This window comes from Salmo salar, chromosome 05 (genome assembly GCF_965601325.2).
Source record: "Salmo salar chromosome 05, fSalSal1, whole genome shotgun sequence".
NCBI classification, from domain to species: Eukaryota; Metazoa; Chordata; class Actinopteri; order Salmoniformes; family Salmonidae; genus Salmo; species Salmo salar.
In genome coordinates, this window is record NC_138295.1 from 1,298,722 (window position 1) to 1,315,616 (window position 16,895).

A 16,895-nucleotide genomic window follows, 5' to 3' on the forward strand; every position below is an offset into this window, starting at 1 on the left:
GTCGAGGGTGCAACAAGTCAGTAACACAAGAGTAAGTGTCAGTTGGCTTTTTCATAGCCGATCTTTGAGAGTATCTCTACTGCTCCTGCTGTCTCTAGAGAGTTGAAAACAGCAGGTCTGGGACAGGTAGCACGTCACGGTGAATAGGTCAGGGTTCCAGCAGGTCTGGGACAGCAGGTCTGGGACAGGTAGCACGTCTGGTGAACAGGTCAGGGTTCCATTGCTGCAGGCAGAACAGTTGGAACTGGAGCAGCAGCACGGCCAGGTGAACTGGGGACAGCAAGGAGTCATCAAGCCAGGTAGTCCTGAGGCATGGTCCTAGGGCTCAGGTCCTCCGAGAGAGAGAAAGAAAGAAAGAGAAAGAGAGAATTAGAGAGAGCATATTTAAATTCACACAGGACACCGGATAAGACAAGAGAAATATTCCAGATGTGACAGACTGACCCTAGCCCCCCGACACATAAACTACTGCAGCATAAATACTGGAGGCTGAGACAGGAGGGGTCAGGAGACACTGTGGCCCCATCCGATGAAACCCCCGGACAGGGCCAAACAGGCAGGATATAACCCCACCCACTTTGCCAAACCACAGCCCCCACACCACTGTCTGTCTGTTTAACCTGCCTGTCTGTCTGTTTAACCTGTCTGTCTGTTTAACCTGTCTGTGTGTTTAACCTGCACAGCCTCCACACCACAACAGGTGTAGACCTCACAGTGAAATGCTGAATACAACAGGTGTAGTAGACCTCACAGTGAAATGCTGAATACAACAGGTGTAGTAGACCTCACAGTGAAATGCTGAATACAACAGGTGTAGTAGACCTCACAGTGAAATGCTGAATACAACAGGTGTAGTAGACCTCACAGTGAAATGCTGAATACAACAGGTGTAGTAGACCTCACAGTGAAATGCTGAATACAACAGGTGTAGTAGACCTCACAGTGAAATGCTGAATACAACAGGTGTAGTAGACCTCACAGTGAAATGCTGAATACAACAGGTGCAGTAGACCTCACAGTGAAATGCTGAATACAACAGGTGTAGACTTACTTACAATGCAGTTTTAAGAAAATACCTTAAAAAATATATTTTAAAAAAGAAATAAAAGTAACAAATAATTAAAGAGCAGCAGTAAAATAACAAGCGAGGCTATATACAGGGGGGTACCGGTACAGAGTCAATGTGGAGGCTATATACAGGGGGTACCGGTACAGAGTCAATGTGGAGGCTATATACAGGGGGTACCGGTACAGAGTCAATGTGGAGGCTATATACAGGGGGTACCGGTACAGAGTCAATGTGGAGGCTATATACAGGGGGGTACCGGTACAGAGTCAATGTGGAGGCTATATACAGGGGGTACCGGTACAGAGTCAATGTGGAGGCTATATACAGGGGGGTACCGGTACAGAGTCAATGTGGAGGCTATATACAGGGGGTACCGGTACAGAGTCAATGTGGAGGCTATATACAGGGGGTACCGGTACAGAGTCAATGTGGAGGCTATATACAGGGGGTACCGGTACAGAGTCAATGTGGAGGCTATATACAGGGGGTACTGGTACAGAGTCAATGTGGAGGCTATATACAGGGGGTACCGGTACAGAGTCAATGTGGAGGCTATATACAGGGGGTACCGGTACAGAGTCAATGTGGAGGCTATATACAGGGGGTACCGGTACAGAGTCAATGTGGAGGCTATATACAGGGGGGTACCGGTACAGAGTCAATGTGGAGGCTATATACAGGGGTACCGGTACAGAGTCAATGTGGAGGCTATATACAGGGGGTAGCGGTACAGAGTCAATGTGGAGGCTATATACAGGGGGTACCGGTACAGAGTCAATGTGGAGGCTATATATAGGGGGTACCGGTACAGAGTCAATGTGGAGGCTATATACAGGGGGTACCGGTACAGAGTCAATGTGGAGGCTATATACAGGGGGTACCGGTACAGAGTCAATGTGGAGGCTATATACAGGGGGTACCGTTACAGAGTCAATGTGGAGGCTATATACAGGGGGTACCGGTACAGAGTCAATGTGGAGGCTATATACAGGGGGGTACCGGTACAGAGTCAATGTGGAGGCTATATACAGGGGGTACCGGTACAGAGTCAATGTGGAGGCTATATACAGGGGGTACCGGTACAGAGTCAATGTGGAGGCTATATACAGGGGGTACCGGTACAGAGTCAATGTGGAGGCTATATACAGGGGGTACCGGTACAGAGTCAATGTGGAGGCTATATACAGGGAGTACCGGTACAGAGTCAATGTGGAGGCTATATATAGGGGGTACCGGTACAGAGTCAATGTGGAGGCTATATACAGGGTGTTACGGTACAGAGTCAATGTGGAGGCTGTATACAGGGGGTACCGGTACAGAGTCAATGTGGAGGCTATATACAGGGGGTACCGGTACAGAGTCAATGTGGAGGCTATATACAGGGGGTACCGGTACAGAGTCAATGTGGAGGCTATATACAGGGGGTACCGGTACAGAGTCAATGTGGAGGCTATATACAGGGGGGTACCGGAACAGAGTCAATGTGGAGGCTATATACAGGGGGTACCGGTACAGAGTCAATGTGGAGGCTATATACAGGGGGTACCGGTACAGAGTCAATGTGGAGGCTATATACAGGGGGTACCGGTACAGAGTCAATGTGGAGGCTATATACAGGGGGTACCGGTACAGTGTCAATGTGGAGGCTATATACAGGGGGTACCGGTACAGAGTCAATGTGGAGGCTATATACAGGGGGTACCGGTACAGAGTCAATGTGGAGGCTATATACAGGGGGTACCGGTACAGAGTCAATGTGGAGGCTATATACAGGGGGTACCGGTACAGTGTCAATGTGGAGGCTATATACAGGGGGTACCGATACAGAGTCAATGTGGAGGCTATATACAGGGGGGGTACCGATACAGAGTCAATGTGGAGGCTATATACAGGGGGTACCGATACAGAGTCAATGTGGAGGCTATATACAGGGGGTACCGATACAGAGTCAATGTGGAGGCTATATACAGGGGGTACCGATACAGAGTCAATGTGGAGGCTATATACATGGGGTACCGGTACAGTGTCAATGTAGAGGCTATATACAGGGGGTACCGGTACAGAGTCAATGTGGAGGCTATATACAGGGGGTACCGGGACAGAGTCAATGTGGAGGCTATATACAGGGGGTACCGGTACAGAGTCAATGTGGAGGCTATATACAGGTGGTACCGGTACAGAGTCAATGTGGAGGCTATATAGAGGGGGTACCGGTACAGAGTCAATGTGGAGGCTATATACAGGGGGTACCGGGACAGAGTCAATGTGGAGGCTATATACAGGGAGTACCGGTACAGAGTCAATGTGGAGGCTATATACAGGGGGTACCGGTACAGAGTCAATGTGGAGGCTATATATATATATACAGGGGGTACCGATACAGAGTCAATGTGGATGCTATATACAGGGGGTACCGGTACAGAGTCAATGTGGAGGCTATATATATATATACAGGGGGTACCGATACAGAGTCAATGTGGAGGCTATATACAGGGGGTACCGATACAGAGTCAATGTGGAGGCTATATACAGGGGGTACCGGGACAGAGTCAATGTGGAGGCTATATACAGGGGGGGTACCGATACAGAGTCAATGTGGAGGCTATATACAGGGGGGTACCGGTACAGAGTCAATGTGGAGGCTATATACAGGGGGTACCGATACAGAGTCAATGTGGAGGCTATATACAGGGGGTACCGGGACAGAGTCAATGTGGAGGCTATATACAGGGGGGGTACCGATACAGAGTCAATGTGGAGGCTATATACAGGGGGTACCGATACAGAGTCAATGTGGAGACTATATACAGGGGGTACCGATACAGAGTCAATGTGGAGGCTATATACAGGGGGTACCAATACAGAGTCAATTTTGAGGCTATATACAGGGGGTACCGGTACAGTGTCAATGTGGAGGCTATATACAGGGGGTACCGGTACAGAGTCAATGGTGAGGCTATATACAGGGGTACCGGTACAGAGTCAATGTGGAGGCTATATACAGGGGGTACCGGTACAGAGGCAATGTGGAGGCTATATACAGGGTATTACGGTACAGTGTCAATGTGGAGGCTATATACAGGGGGTACCGGTACAGAGTCAATATGGAGGCTATATACAGGGGCTACCGGTACAGAGTCAATGTGGAGGCTATATACAGGGGGGTACCGGTACAGAGTCAATGTGGAGGCTATATACAGGGGGTACCGATACAGAGTCAATGTGGAGGCTATATACAGGGGGGGTACCGATACAGAGTCAATGTGGAGGCTATATACAGGGGGTACCGATACAGAGTCAATGTGGAGGCTATATACAGGGGGTACCGATACAGAGTCAATGTGGAGGCTATATACAGGGGGTACCGATACAGAGTCAATGTGGAGGCTATATACATGGGGTACCGGTACAGTGTCAATGTAGAGGCTATATACAGGGGGTACCGGTACAGAGTCAATGTGGAGGCTATATACAGGGGGTACCGGTACAGAGTCAATGTGGAGGCTATATACAGGGGGTACCGGTACAGAGTCAATGTGGAGGCTATATATAGGGGGTACCGGTACAGAGTCAATGTGGAGGCTATATACAGGGTGTTACGGTACAGAGTCAATGTGGAGGCTGTATACAGGGGGTACCGGTACAGAGTCAATGTGGAGGCTATATACAGGGGGTACCGGTACAGAGTCAATGTGGAGGCTATATACAGGGGGTACCGGTACAGAGTCAATGTGGAGGCTATATACAGGGGGTACCGGTACAGAGTCAATGTGGAGGCTATATACAGGGGGTACCGGTACAGAGTCAATGTGGAGGCTATATACAGGGGGTACCGGTACAGAGTCAATGTGGAGGCTATATACAGGGGGTACCGGTACAGAGTCAATGTGGAGGATATATACAGGGGGTACCGGTACAGAGTCAATGTGGAGGATATATACAGGGGGTACCGGTACAGAGTCAATGTGGAGGCTATATACAGGGGGGGTACTATACAGAGTCAATGTGGAGGCTATATACAGGGGGTACCGATACAGAGTCAATGTGGAGGCTATATACAGGGGGTACCGATACAGAGTCAATGTGGAGGCTATATACAGGGGGTACCGATACAGAGTCAATGTGGAGGCTATATACATGGGGTAACCGGTACAGTGTCAATGTGGAGGCTATATACAGGGGGTACCGGTACAGAGTCAATGTGGAGGCTATATACAGGGGGTACCGGTACAGAGTCAATGTGGAGGCTATATACAGGGGGTACCGTTACAGAGTCATTGTGGAGGCTATATACAGAGATTACGGTACAGAGTCAATGTGGAGGCTATATACAGGGGGTACCGGTACAGAGTCAATATGGAGGCTATATACAGGGGGTACCGGTACAGAGTCAATGTGGAGGCTATATACATGGGGTACCGGTACAGAGTCAATGTGGAGGCTATATACAGGGGGTACCGGTACAGAGTCAATGTGGAGGCTATATATATATATATACAGGGGGTACCGATACAGAGTCAATGTGGAGGCTATATACAGGGGGTACCGGTACAGAGTCAATGTGGAGGCTATATATATATATACAGGGGGTACCGATACAGAGTCAATGTGGAGGCTATATACAGGGGGGTACCGGTACAGAGTCAATGTGGAGGCTATATACAGGGGGTACCGATACAGAGTCAATGTGGAGGCTATATACAGGGGGTACCGGGACAGAGTCAATGTGGATGCTATATACAGGGGGGGTACCGATACAGAGTCAATGTGGAGGCTATAGACAGGGGGGTACCGGTACAGAGTCAATGTGGAGGCTATATACAGGGGGTACCGATACAGAGTCAATGTGGAGGCTATATACAGGGGGTACCGGGACAGAGTCAATGTGGAGGCTATATACAGGGGGGGTACCGATACAGAGTCAATGTGGAGGCTATATACAGGGTGTACCGATACAGAGTCAATGTGGAGGCTATATACAAGGGGTACCGATACAGAGTCAATGTGGAGGCTATATACAGGGGGTACCGATACAGAGTCAATGTGGAGGCTATATACAGGGGGTACCGGTACAGTGTCAATGTGGAGGCTATATACAGGGGGTACCGATACAGAGTCAATGTGGAGGCTATATACAGGGGGTACCGGTACAGAGTCAATATGGAGGCTATATACAGGGGGTACCGGTACAGAGTCAATGTGGAGGCTATATACAGGGGGTACCGGTACAGAGTCAATGTGGAGGAAATATACAGGGGGTACCGGTACAGAGTCAATGTGGAGGCTATATACAGGGGGTACCGGTACAGTGTCAATGTGGAGGCTATATACAGGGGGTACCGGTACAGAGTCAATGTGGAGGCTATATACAGGGGGTACCGGTACAGAGTCAATGTGGAGGCTATATACAGGGGGTACCGGTACAGAGTCAATGTGGAGGCTATATACAGGGGGTACCGGTACAGTGTCAATGTGGAGGCTATATACAGGGGGTACCGGTACAGAGTCAATATGGAGGCTATATACAGGGGGTACCGGTACAGAGTCAATGTGGAGGCTATATACAGGGGGTACCGGTACAGAGTCAATGTGGAGGCTATATACAGGGGGTACCGGTACAGAGTCAATGTGGAGGCTATATACAGGGGGTACCGGTACAGAGTCAATGTGGAGGCTATATACAGGGGGGTACCGGTACAGAGTCAATGTGGAGGCCATATACAGGGGGTACCGGTACAGAGTCAATGTGGAGGCTATATACAGGGGGTACCGGTACAGAGTCAATGTGGAGGCTATATACAGGGGGTACCGGTACAGAGTCAATGTGGAGGCTATATACAGGGGGTACCGGTACAGAGTCAATGTGGAGGCTATATATAGGGGGTACCGGTACAGAGTCAATGTGGAGGCTATATACAGGGTGTTACGGTACAGAGTCAATGTGGAGGCTGTATACAGGGGGTACCGGTACAGAGTCAATGTGGAGGCTATATACAGGGGGTACCGGTACAGAGTCAATGTGGAGGCTATATACAGGGGGTACCGGTACAGAGTCAATGTGGAGGCTATATACGGGGGTACCGGTACAGAGTCAATGTGGAGGCTATATACAGGGGGTACCGGTACAGAGTCAATGTGGAGGCTATATACAGGGGGGTACCGGTACAGAGTCAATGTGGAGGCTATATAATGGGGGTACCGGTACAGAGTCAATGTGGAGGCTATATACAGGGGGTACCGGTACAGAGTCAATGTGGAGGCTATATACAGGGGGTACCGGTACAGAGTCAATGTGGAGGCTAAATACAGGGGGTACCGGTACAGAGTCAATGTGGAGGCTATATACAGGGGGTACCGGTACAGAGTCAATGTGGAGGCTATATATAGGGGGTACCGGTACAGAGTCAATGTGGAGGCTATATACAGGGTGTTACGGTACAGAGTCAATGTGGAGGCTATATACAGGGGGTACCGGTACAGAGTCAATGTGGAGGCTATATACAGGGGGTACCGGTACAGAGTCAATGTGGAGGCTATATACAGGGGGTACCGGTACAGAGTCAATGTGGAGGCTATATATAGGGGGTACCGGTACAGAGTCAATGTGGAGGCTATATACAGGGTGTTACGGTACAGAGTCAATGTGGAGGCTATATACAGGGGGTACCGGTACAGAGTCAATGTGGAGGCTATATACAGGGGGTACCGGTACAGAGTCAATGTGGAGGCTATATACAGGGGGTACCGGTACAGAGTCAATGTGGAGGCTATATACAGGGGGTACCGGTACAGTGTCAAGGTGGAGGCTATATACAGGGGGTACCGGTACAGAGTCAATGTGGAGGCTATATACAGGGGGTACCGGTACAGAGTCAATGTGGAGGCTATATACAGGGGTACCGATACAGAGTCAATGTGGAGGCTATATACAGGGGGTACCGGTACAGAGTCAATGTGGAGGCTATATACAGGGGGTACCGGTACAGAGTCAATGTGGAGGCTATATACAGGGGGTACCGGTACAGAGTCAATGTGGAGGCTATATACAGGGGGTACCGGGACAGAGTCAATGTGGAGGCTATATACAGGGGGTACCGGTACAGAGTCAATGTGGAGGCTATATACAGGGGGTACCGGTACAGAGTCAATGTGGAGGCTATATATAGGGGGTACCGGTACAGAGTCAATGTGGAGGCTATATACAGGGTGTTACGGTACAGAGTCAATGTGGAGGCTGTATACAGGGGGTACCGGTACAGAGTCAATGTGGAGGCTATATACATGGGGTACCGGTACAGAGTCAATGTGGAGGCTATATACAGGGGTACCGATACAGAGTCAATGTGGAGGCTATATACAGGGGGTACCGGTACAGAGTCAATGTGGAGGCTATATACAGGGGGTACCGGTACAGAGTCAATGTGGAGGCTATATACAGGGGGTACCGGTACAGAGTCAATGTGGAGGCTATATACAGGGGGTACCGGGACAGAGTCAATGTGGAGGCTATATACAGGGGGTACCGGTACAGAGTCAATGTGGAGGCTATATACAGGGGGTACCGGTACAGAGTCAATGTGGAGGCTATATATAGGGGGTACCGGTACAGAGTCAATGTGGAGGCTATATACAGGGTGTTACGGTACAGAGTCAATGTGGAGGCTGTATACAGGGGGTACCGGTACAGAGTCAATGTGGAGGCTATATACAGGGGGTACCGGTACAGAGTCAATGTGGAGGCTATATACAGGGGGTACCGGTACAGAGTCAATGTGGAGGCTATATACGGGGGTACCGGTACAGAGTCAATGTGGAGGCTATATACAGGGGGTACCGGTACAGAGTCAATGTGGAGGCTATATACAGGGGGGTACCGGTACAGAGTCAATGTGGAGGCTATATACAGGGGGTACCGGTACAGAGTGTATGTGGAGGCTATATACAGGGGGTACCGGTACAGAGTCAATGTGGAGGCTATATACAGGGGGTACCGGTACAGAGTCAATGTGGAGGCTAAATACAGGGGGTACCGGTACAGAGTCAATGTGGAGGCTATATACAGGGGGTACCGGTACAGAGTCAATGTGGAGGCTATATATAGGGGGTACCGGTACAGAGTCAATGTGGAGGCTATATACAGGGTGTTACGGTACAGAGTCAATGTGGAGGCTATATACAGGGGGTACCGGTACAGAGTCAATGTGGAGGCTATATACAGGGGGTACCGGTACAGAGTCAATGTGGAGGCTATATACAGGGGGTACCGGTACAGAGTCAATGTGGAGGCTATATATATGGTGGGTACCGGTACAGAGTCAATGTGGAGGCTATATACAGGGTGTTACGGTACAGAGTCAATGTGGAGGCTATATACAGGGGGTACCGGTACAGAGTCAATGTGGAGGCTATATACAGGGGGTACCGGTACAGAGTCAATGTGGAGGCTATATACAGGGGGTACCGGTACAGAGTCAATGTGGAGGCTATATACAGGGGGTACCGGTACAGTGTCAAGGTGGAGGCTATATACAGGGGGTACCGGTACAGAGTCAATGTGGAGGCTATATACAGGGGGTACCGGTACAGAGTCAATGTGGAGGCTATATACAGGGGGTACCGGTACAGAGTCAATGTGGAGGCTATATACAGGGTGTTACGGTACAGAGTCAATGTGGAGGCTGTATACAGGGGGTACCGGTACAGAGTCAATGTGGAGGCTATATACAGGGGGTACCGGTACAGAGTCAATGTGGAGGCTATATACAGGGGGTACCGGTACAGAGTCAATGTGGAGGCTATATACAGGGGGTACCGGTACAGAGTCAATGTGGAGGCTATATACAGGGGGTACCGGTACAGAGTCAATGTGGAGGCTATATACAGGGGGGTACCGGTACAGAGTCAATGTGGAGGCCATATACAGGGGGTACCGGTACAGAGTCAATGTGGAGGCTATATACAGGGGGTACCGGTACAGAGTCAATGTGGAGGCTATATACAGGGGGTACCGGTACAGAGTCAATGTGGAGGCTATATACAGGGGGTACCGGTACAGAGTCAATGTGGAGGCTATATATAGGGGGTACCGGTACAGAGTCAATGTGGAGGCTATATACAGGGTGTTACGGTACAGAGTCAATGTGGAGGCTGTATACAGGGGGTACCGGTACAGAGTCAATGTGGAGGCTATATACAGGGGGTACCGGTACAGAGTCAATGTGGAGGCTATATACAGGGGGTACCGGTACAGAGTCAATGTGGAGGCTATATACGGGGGTACCGGTACAGAGTCAATGTGGAGGCTATATACAGGGGGTACCGGTACAGAGTCAATGTGGAGGCTATATACAGGGGGGTACCGGTACAGAGTCAATGTGGAGGCTATATACAGGGGGTACCGGTACAGAGTCAATGTGGAGGCTATATACAGGGGGTACCGGTACAGAGTCAATGTGGAGGCTATATACAGGGGGTACCGGTACAGAGTCAATGTGGAGGCTAAATACAGGGGGTACCGGTACAGAGTCAATGTGGAGGCTATATACAGGGGGTACCGGTACAGAGTCAATGTGGAGGCTATATATAGGGGGTACCGGTACAGAGTCAATGTGGAGGCTATATACAGGGTGTTACGGTACAGAGTCAATGTGGAGGCTATATACAGGGGGTACCGGTACAGAGTCAATGTGGAGGCTATATACAGGGGGTACCGGTACAGAGTCAATGTGGAGGCTATATACAGGGGGTACCGGTACAGAGTCAATGTGGAGGCTATATATAGGGGGTACCGGTACAGAGTCAATGTGGAGGCTATATACAGGGTGTTACGGTACAGAGTCAATGTGGAGGCTATATACAGGGGGTACCGGTACAGAGTCAATGTGGAGGCTATATACAGGGGGTACCGGTACAGAGTCAATGTGGAGGCTATATACAGGGGGTACCGGTACAGAGTCAATGTGGAGGCTATATACAGGGGGTACCGGTACAGTGTCAAGGTGGAGGCTATATACAGGGGGTACCGGTACAGAGTCAATGTGGAGGCTATATACAGGGGGTACCGGTACAGAGTCAATGTGGAGGCTATATACAGGGGTACCGATACAGAGTCAATGTGGAGGCTATATACAGGGGGTACCGGTACAGAGTCAATGTGGAGGCTATATACAGGGGGTACCGGTACAGAGTCAATGTGGAGGCTATATACAGGGGGTACCGGTACAGAGTCAATGTGGAGGCTATATACAGGGGGTACCGGGACAGAGTCAATGTGGAGGCTATATACAGGGGGTACCGGTACAGAGTCAATGTGGAGGCTATATACAGGGGGTACCGGTACAGAGTCAATGTGGAGGCTATATATAGGGGGTACCGGTACAGAGTCAATGTGGAGGCTATATACAGGGTGTTACGGTACAGAGTCAATGTGGAGGCTGTATACAGGGGGTACCGGTACAGAGTCAATGTGGAGGCTATATACAGGGGGTACCGGTACAGAGTCAATGTGGAGGCTATATACAGGGGTACCGATACAGAGTCAATGTGGAGGCTATATACAGGGGGTACCGGTACAGAGTCAATGTGGAGGCTATATACAGGGGGTACCGGTACAGAGTCAATGTGGAGGCTATATACAGGGGGTACCGGTACAGAGTCAATGTGGAGGCTATATACAGGGGGTACCGGGACAGAGTCAATGTGGAGTCTATATACAGGGGGTACCGGTACAGAGTCAATGTGGAGGCTATATACAGGGGGTACCGGTACAGAGTCAATGTGGAGGCTATATATAGGGGGTACCGGTACAGAGTCAATGTGGAGGCTATATACAGGGTGTTACGGTACAGAGTCAATGTGGAGGCTGTATACAGGGGGTACCGGTACAGAGTCAATGTGGAGGCTATATACAGGGGGTACCGGTACAGAGTCAATGTGGAGGCTATATACAGGGGGTACCGGTACAGAGTCAATGTGGAGGCTATATACGGGGGTACCGGTACAGAGTCAATGTGGAGGCTATATACAGGGGGTACCGGTACAGAGTCAATGTGGAGGCTATATACAGGGGGGTACCGGTACAGAGTCAATGTGGAGGCTATATACAGGGGGTACCGGTACAGAGTGTATGTGGAGGCTATATACAGGGGGTACCGGTACAGAGTCAATGTGGAGGCTATATACAGGGGGTACCGGTACAGAGTCAATGTGGAGGCTAAATACAGGGGGTACCGGTACAGAGTCAATGTGGAGGCTATATACAGGGGGTACCGGTACAGAGTCAATGTGGAGGCTATATATAGGGGGTACCGGTACAGAGTCAATGTGGAGGCTATATACAGGGTGTTACGGTACAGAGTCAATGTGGAGGCTATATACAGGGGGTACCGGTACAGAGTCAATGTGGAGGCTATATACAGGGGGTACCGGTACAGAGTCAATGTGGAGGCTATATACAGGGGGTACCGGTACAGAGTCAATGTGGAGGCTATATATATGGTGGGTACCGGTACAGAGTCAATGTGGAGGCTATATACAGGGTGTTACGGTACAGAGTCAATGTGGAGGCTATATACAGGGGGTACCGGTACAGAGTCAATGTGGAGGCTATATACAGGGGGTACCGGTACAGAGTCAATGTGGAGGCTATATACAGGGGGTACCGGTACAGAGTCAATGTGGAGGCTATATACAGGGGGTACCGGTACAGTGTCAAGGTGGAGGCTATATACAGGGGGTACCGGTACAGAGTCAATGTGGAGGCTATATACAGGGGGTACCGGTACAGAGTCAATGTGGAGGCTATATACAGGGGGTACCGGTACAGAGTCAATGTGGAGGCTATATACAGGGGGTACCGGTACAGAGTCAATGTGGAGGCTATATACAGGGGGTACCGGTACAGAGTCAATGTGGAGGCTATATACAGGGGGTACCGGGACAGAGTCAATGTGGAGGCTATATACAGGGGGTACCGGTACAGAGTCAATGTGGAGGCTATATACAGGTGGTACCGGTACAGAGTCAATGTGGAGGCTATATAGAGGGGGTACCGGTACAGAGTCAATGTGGAGGCTATATACAGGGGGTACCGGGACAGAGTCAATGTGGAGGCTATATACAGGGAGTACCGGTACAGAGTCAATGTGGAGGCTATATACAGGGGGTACCGGTACAGAGTCAATGTGGAGGCTATATATATATATACAGGGGGTACCGATACAGAGTCAATGTGGATGCTATATACAGGGGGTACCGGTACAGAGTCAATGTGGAGGCTATATATATATATACAGGGGGTACCGATACAGAGTCAATGTGGAGGCTATATACAGGGGGGTACCGGTACAGAGTCAATGTGGAGGCTATATACAGGGGGGGTACCGATACAGAGTCAATGTGGAGGCTATATACAGGGGGGTACCGGTACAGAGTCAATGTGGAGGCTATATACAGGGGGTACCGATACAGAGTCAATGTGGAGGCTATATACAGGGGGTACCGGGACAGAGTCAATGTGGAGGCTATATACAGGGGGGGGTACCGATACAGAGTCAATGTGGAGGCTATATACAGGGGGTACCGATACAGAGTCAATGTGGAGGCTATATACAGGGGGTACCGATACAGAGTCAATGTGGAGGCTATATACAGGGGGTACCAATACAGAGTCAATGTGGAGGCTATATACAGGGGGTACCGGTACAGAGTCAATGTGGAGGCTATATACAGGGGTACCGGTACAGAGTCAATGTGGAGGCTATATACAGGGGGTACCGGTACAGAGTCAATGTGGAGGCTATATACAGGGTATTACGGTACAGTGTCAATGTGGAGGCTATATACAGGGGGTACCGGTACAGAGTCAATATGGAGGCTATATACAGGGGGTAACGGTACAGAGTCAATGTGGAGGCTATATACAGGGGGTACCGGTACAGAGTCAATGTGGAGGCTATATACAGGGGGTACCGGTACAGAGTCAATGTGGAGGCTATATACAGGGGGTACCGGTACAGTGTCAATGTGGAGGCTATATACAGGGGGTACCGGTACAGAGTCAATGTGGAGGCTATATACAGGGGGTACCGGTACAGAGTCAATGTGGAGGCTATATACAGGGGGTACCGGTACAGAGTCAATGTGGAGGCTATATACAGGGGGTACCGGTACAGTGTCAATGTGGAGGCTATATACAGGGGGTACCGATACAGAGTCAATGTGGAGGCTATATACAGGGGGTACCGGTACAGAGTCAATGTGGAGGCTATATACAGGGGGGGGTACCGATACAGAGTCAATGTGGAGGCTATATACAGGGGGTACCGATACAGAGTCAATGTGGAGGCTATATACAGGGGGTACCGATACAGAGTCAATGTGGAGGCTATATACAGGGGGTACCGATACAGAGTCAATGTGGAGGCTATATACATGGGGTACCGGTACAGTGTCAATGTGGAGGCTATATACAGGGGGTACCGGTACAGAGTCAATGTGGAGGCTATATACAGGGGGTACCGGTACAGAGTCAATGTGGAGACTATATACAGGGGGTACCGTTACAGAGTCAATGTGGAGGCTATATACAGAGATTACGGTACAGAGTCAATGTGGAGGCTATATACAGGGGGTACCGGTACAGAGTCAATATGGAGGCTATATACAGGGGGTACCGGTACAGAGTCAATGTGGAGGCTATATACAGGGGGTACCGGTACAGAGTCAATGTGGAGGCTATATACAGGGGGTACTGGTACAGAGTCAATGTGGAGGCTATATATATATATATACACGGGGTACCGATACAGAGTCAATGTGGAGGCTATATACAGGGGGTACCGGGACAGAGTCAATGTGGAGGCTATATACAGGGGGTACCGGTACAGAGTCAATATGGAGGCTATATACAGGGGGTACCGGTACAGAGTCAATGTGGAGGCTATATACAGGGGTTACCGGTACAGAGTCAATGTGGAGGCTATATACAGGGGGTACCGGTACAGAGTCAATGTGGAGGCTATATACAGGGGGTACCGGTACAGTGTCAATGTGGAGGCTATATACAGGGGGTACCGGTACAGAGTCAATGTGGAGGCTATATACAGGGGGTACCGGTACAGAGTCAATGTGGAGGCTATATACAGCGGGTATCGGTACAGAGTCAATGTGGAGGCTATATACAGGGGATACCGGTACAGTGTCAATGTGGAGGCTATATACAGGGGGTACCAGTACAGAGTCAATATGGAGGCTATATACAGGGGGTACCGGTACAGAGTCAATGTGGAGGCTATATACAGGGGGTACCGGTACAGAGTCAATGTGGAGGCTATATACAGGGGGTACCGGTACAGAGTCAATGTGGAGGCTATATACAGGGGGTACCGGTACAGAGTCAATGTGGAGGCTACATACAGGGGGGTACCGGTACAGAGTCAATGTGGAGGCTATATAGAGGGGGTACCGGTACAGAGTCAATGTGGAGGCTATATACAGGGGGTACCGGTACAGAGTCAATGTGGAGGCTATATACAGGGGGTACCGGTACAGAGTCAATGTGGAGGCTATATACATGGGGTACCGGTACAGTGTCAATGTGGAGGCTATATACAGGGGGTACCGGTACAGAGTCAATGTGGAGGCTATATACAGGGGGTACCGGTACAGAGTCAATGTGGAGGCTATATACAGGGGGTACCGTTACAGAGTCAATGTGGAGGCTATATACAGAGATTACGGTACAGAGTCAGTGTGGAGGCTATATACAGGGGGTACCGGTACAGAGTCAATATGGAGGCTATATACAGGGGGTACCGGTACAGAGTCAATGTGGAGGCTATATACAGGGGGTACCGGTACAGAGTCAATGTGGAGGCTATATACAGGGGGTACCGGTACAGAGTCAATGTGGAGGCTATATACAGGGGGTACCGGTACAGAGTCAATGTGGAGGCTATATATATATATATACGGTGGGTACCGATACAGAGTCAATGTGGAGGCTATATACAGGGGGTACCGGGACAGAGTCAATGTGGAGGCTATATACAGGGGGTACCGGTACAGAGTCAATATGGAGGCTATATACAGGGGGTACCGGTACAGAGTCAATGTGGAGGCTATATACAGGGGGTACCGGTACAGAGTCAATGTGGAGGCTATATACAGGGGGTACCGGTACAGAGTCAATGTGGAGGCTATATACAGGGGGTACCGGTACAGTGTCAATGTGGAGGCTATATACAGGGGGTACCGGTACAGAGTCAATGTGGAGGCTATATACAGGGGGTACCGGTACAGAGTCAATGTGGAGGCTATATACAGGGGGTACCGGTACAGAGTCAATGTGGAGGCTATATACAGGGGATACCGGTACAGTGTCAATGTGGAGGCTATATACAGGGGGTACCGGTACAGAGTCAATATGGAGGCTATATACAGGGGGTACCGGTACAGAGTCAATGTGGAGGCTATATACAGGGGGTACCGGTACAGAGTCAATGTGGAGGCTATATACAGGGGGTACCGGTACAGAGTCAATGTGGAGGCTATATACAGGGGGTACCGGTACAGAGTCAATGTGGAGGCTATATACAGGGGGGTACCGGTACAGAGTCAATGTGGAGGCTATATAGAGGGGGTACCGGTACAGAGTCAATGTGGAGGCTATATACAGGGGGTACCGGTACAGAGTCAATGTGGAGGCTATATACAGGGGGTACCGGTACAGAGTCAATGTGGAGGCTATATATAGGGGGTACCGGTACAGAGTCAATGTGGAGGCTATATACAGGGTGTTACGGTACAGAGTCAATGTGGAGGCTGT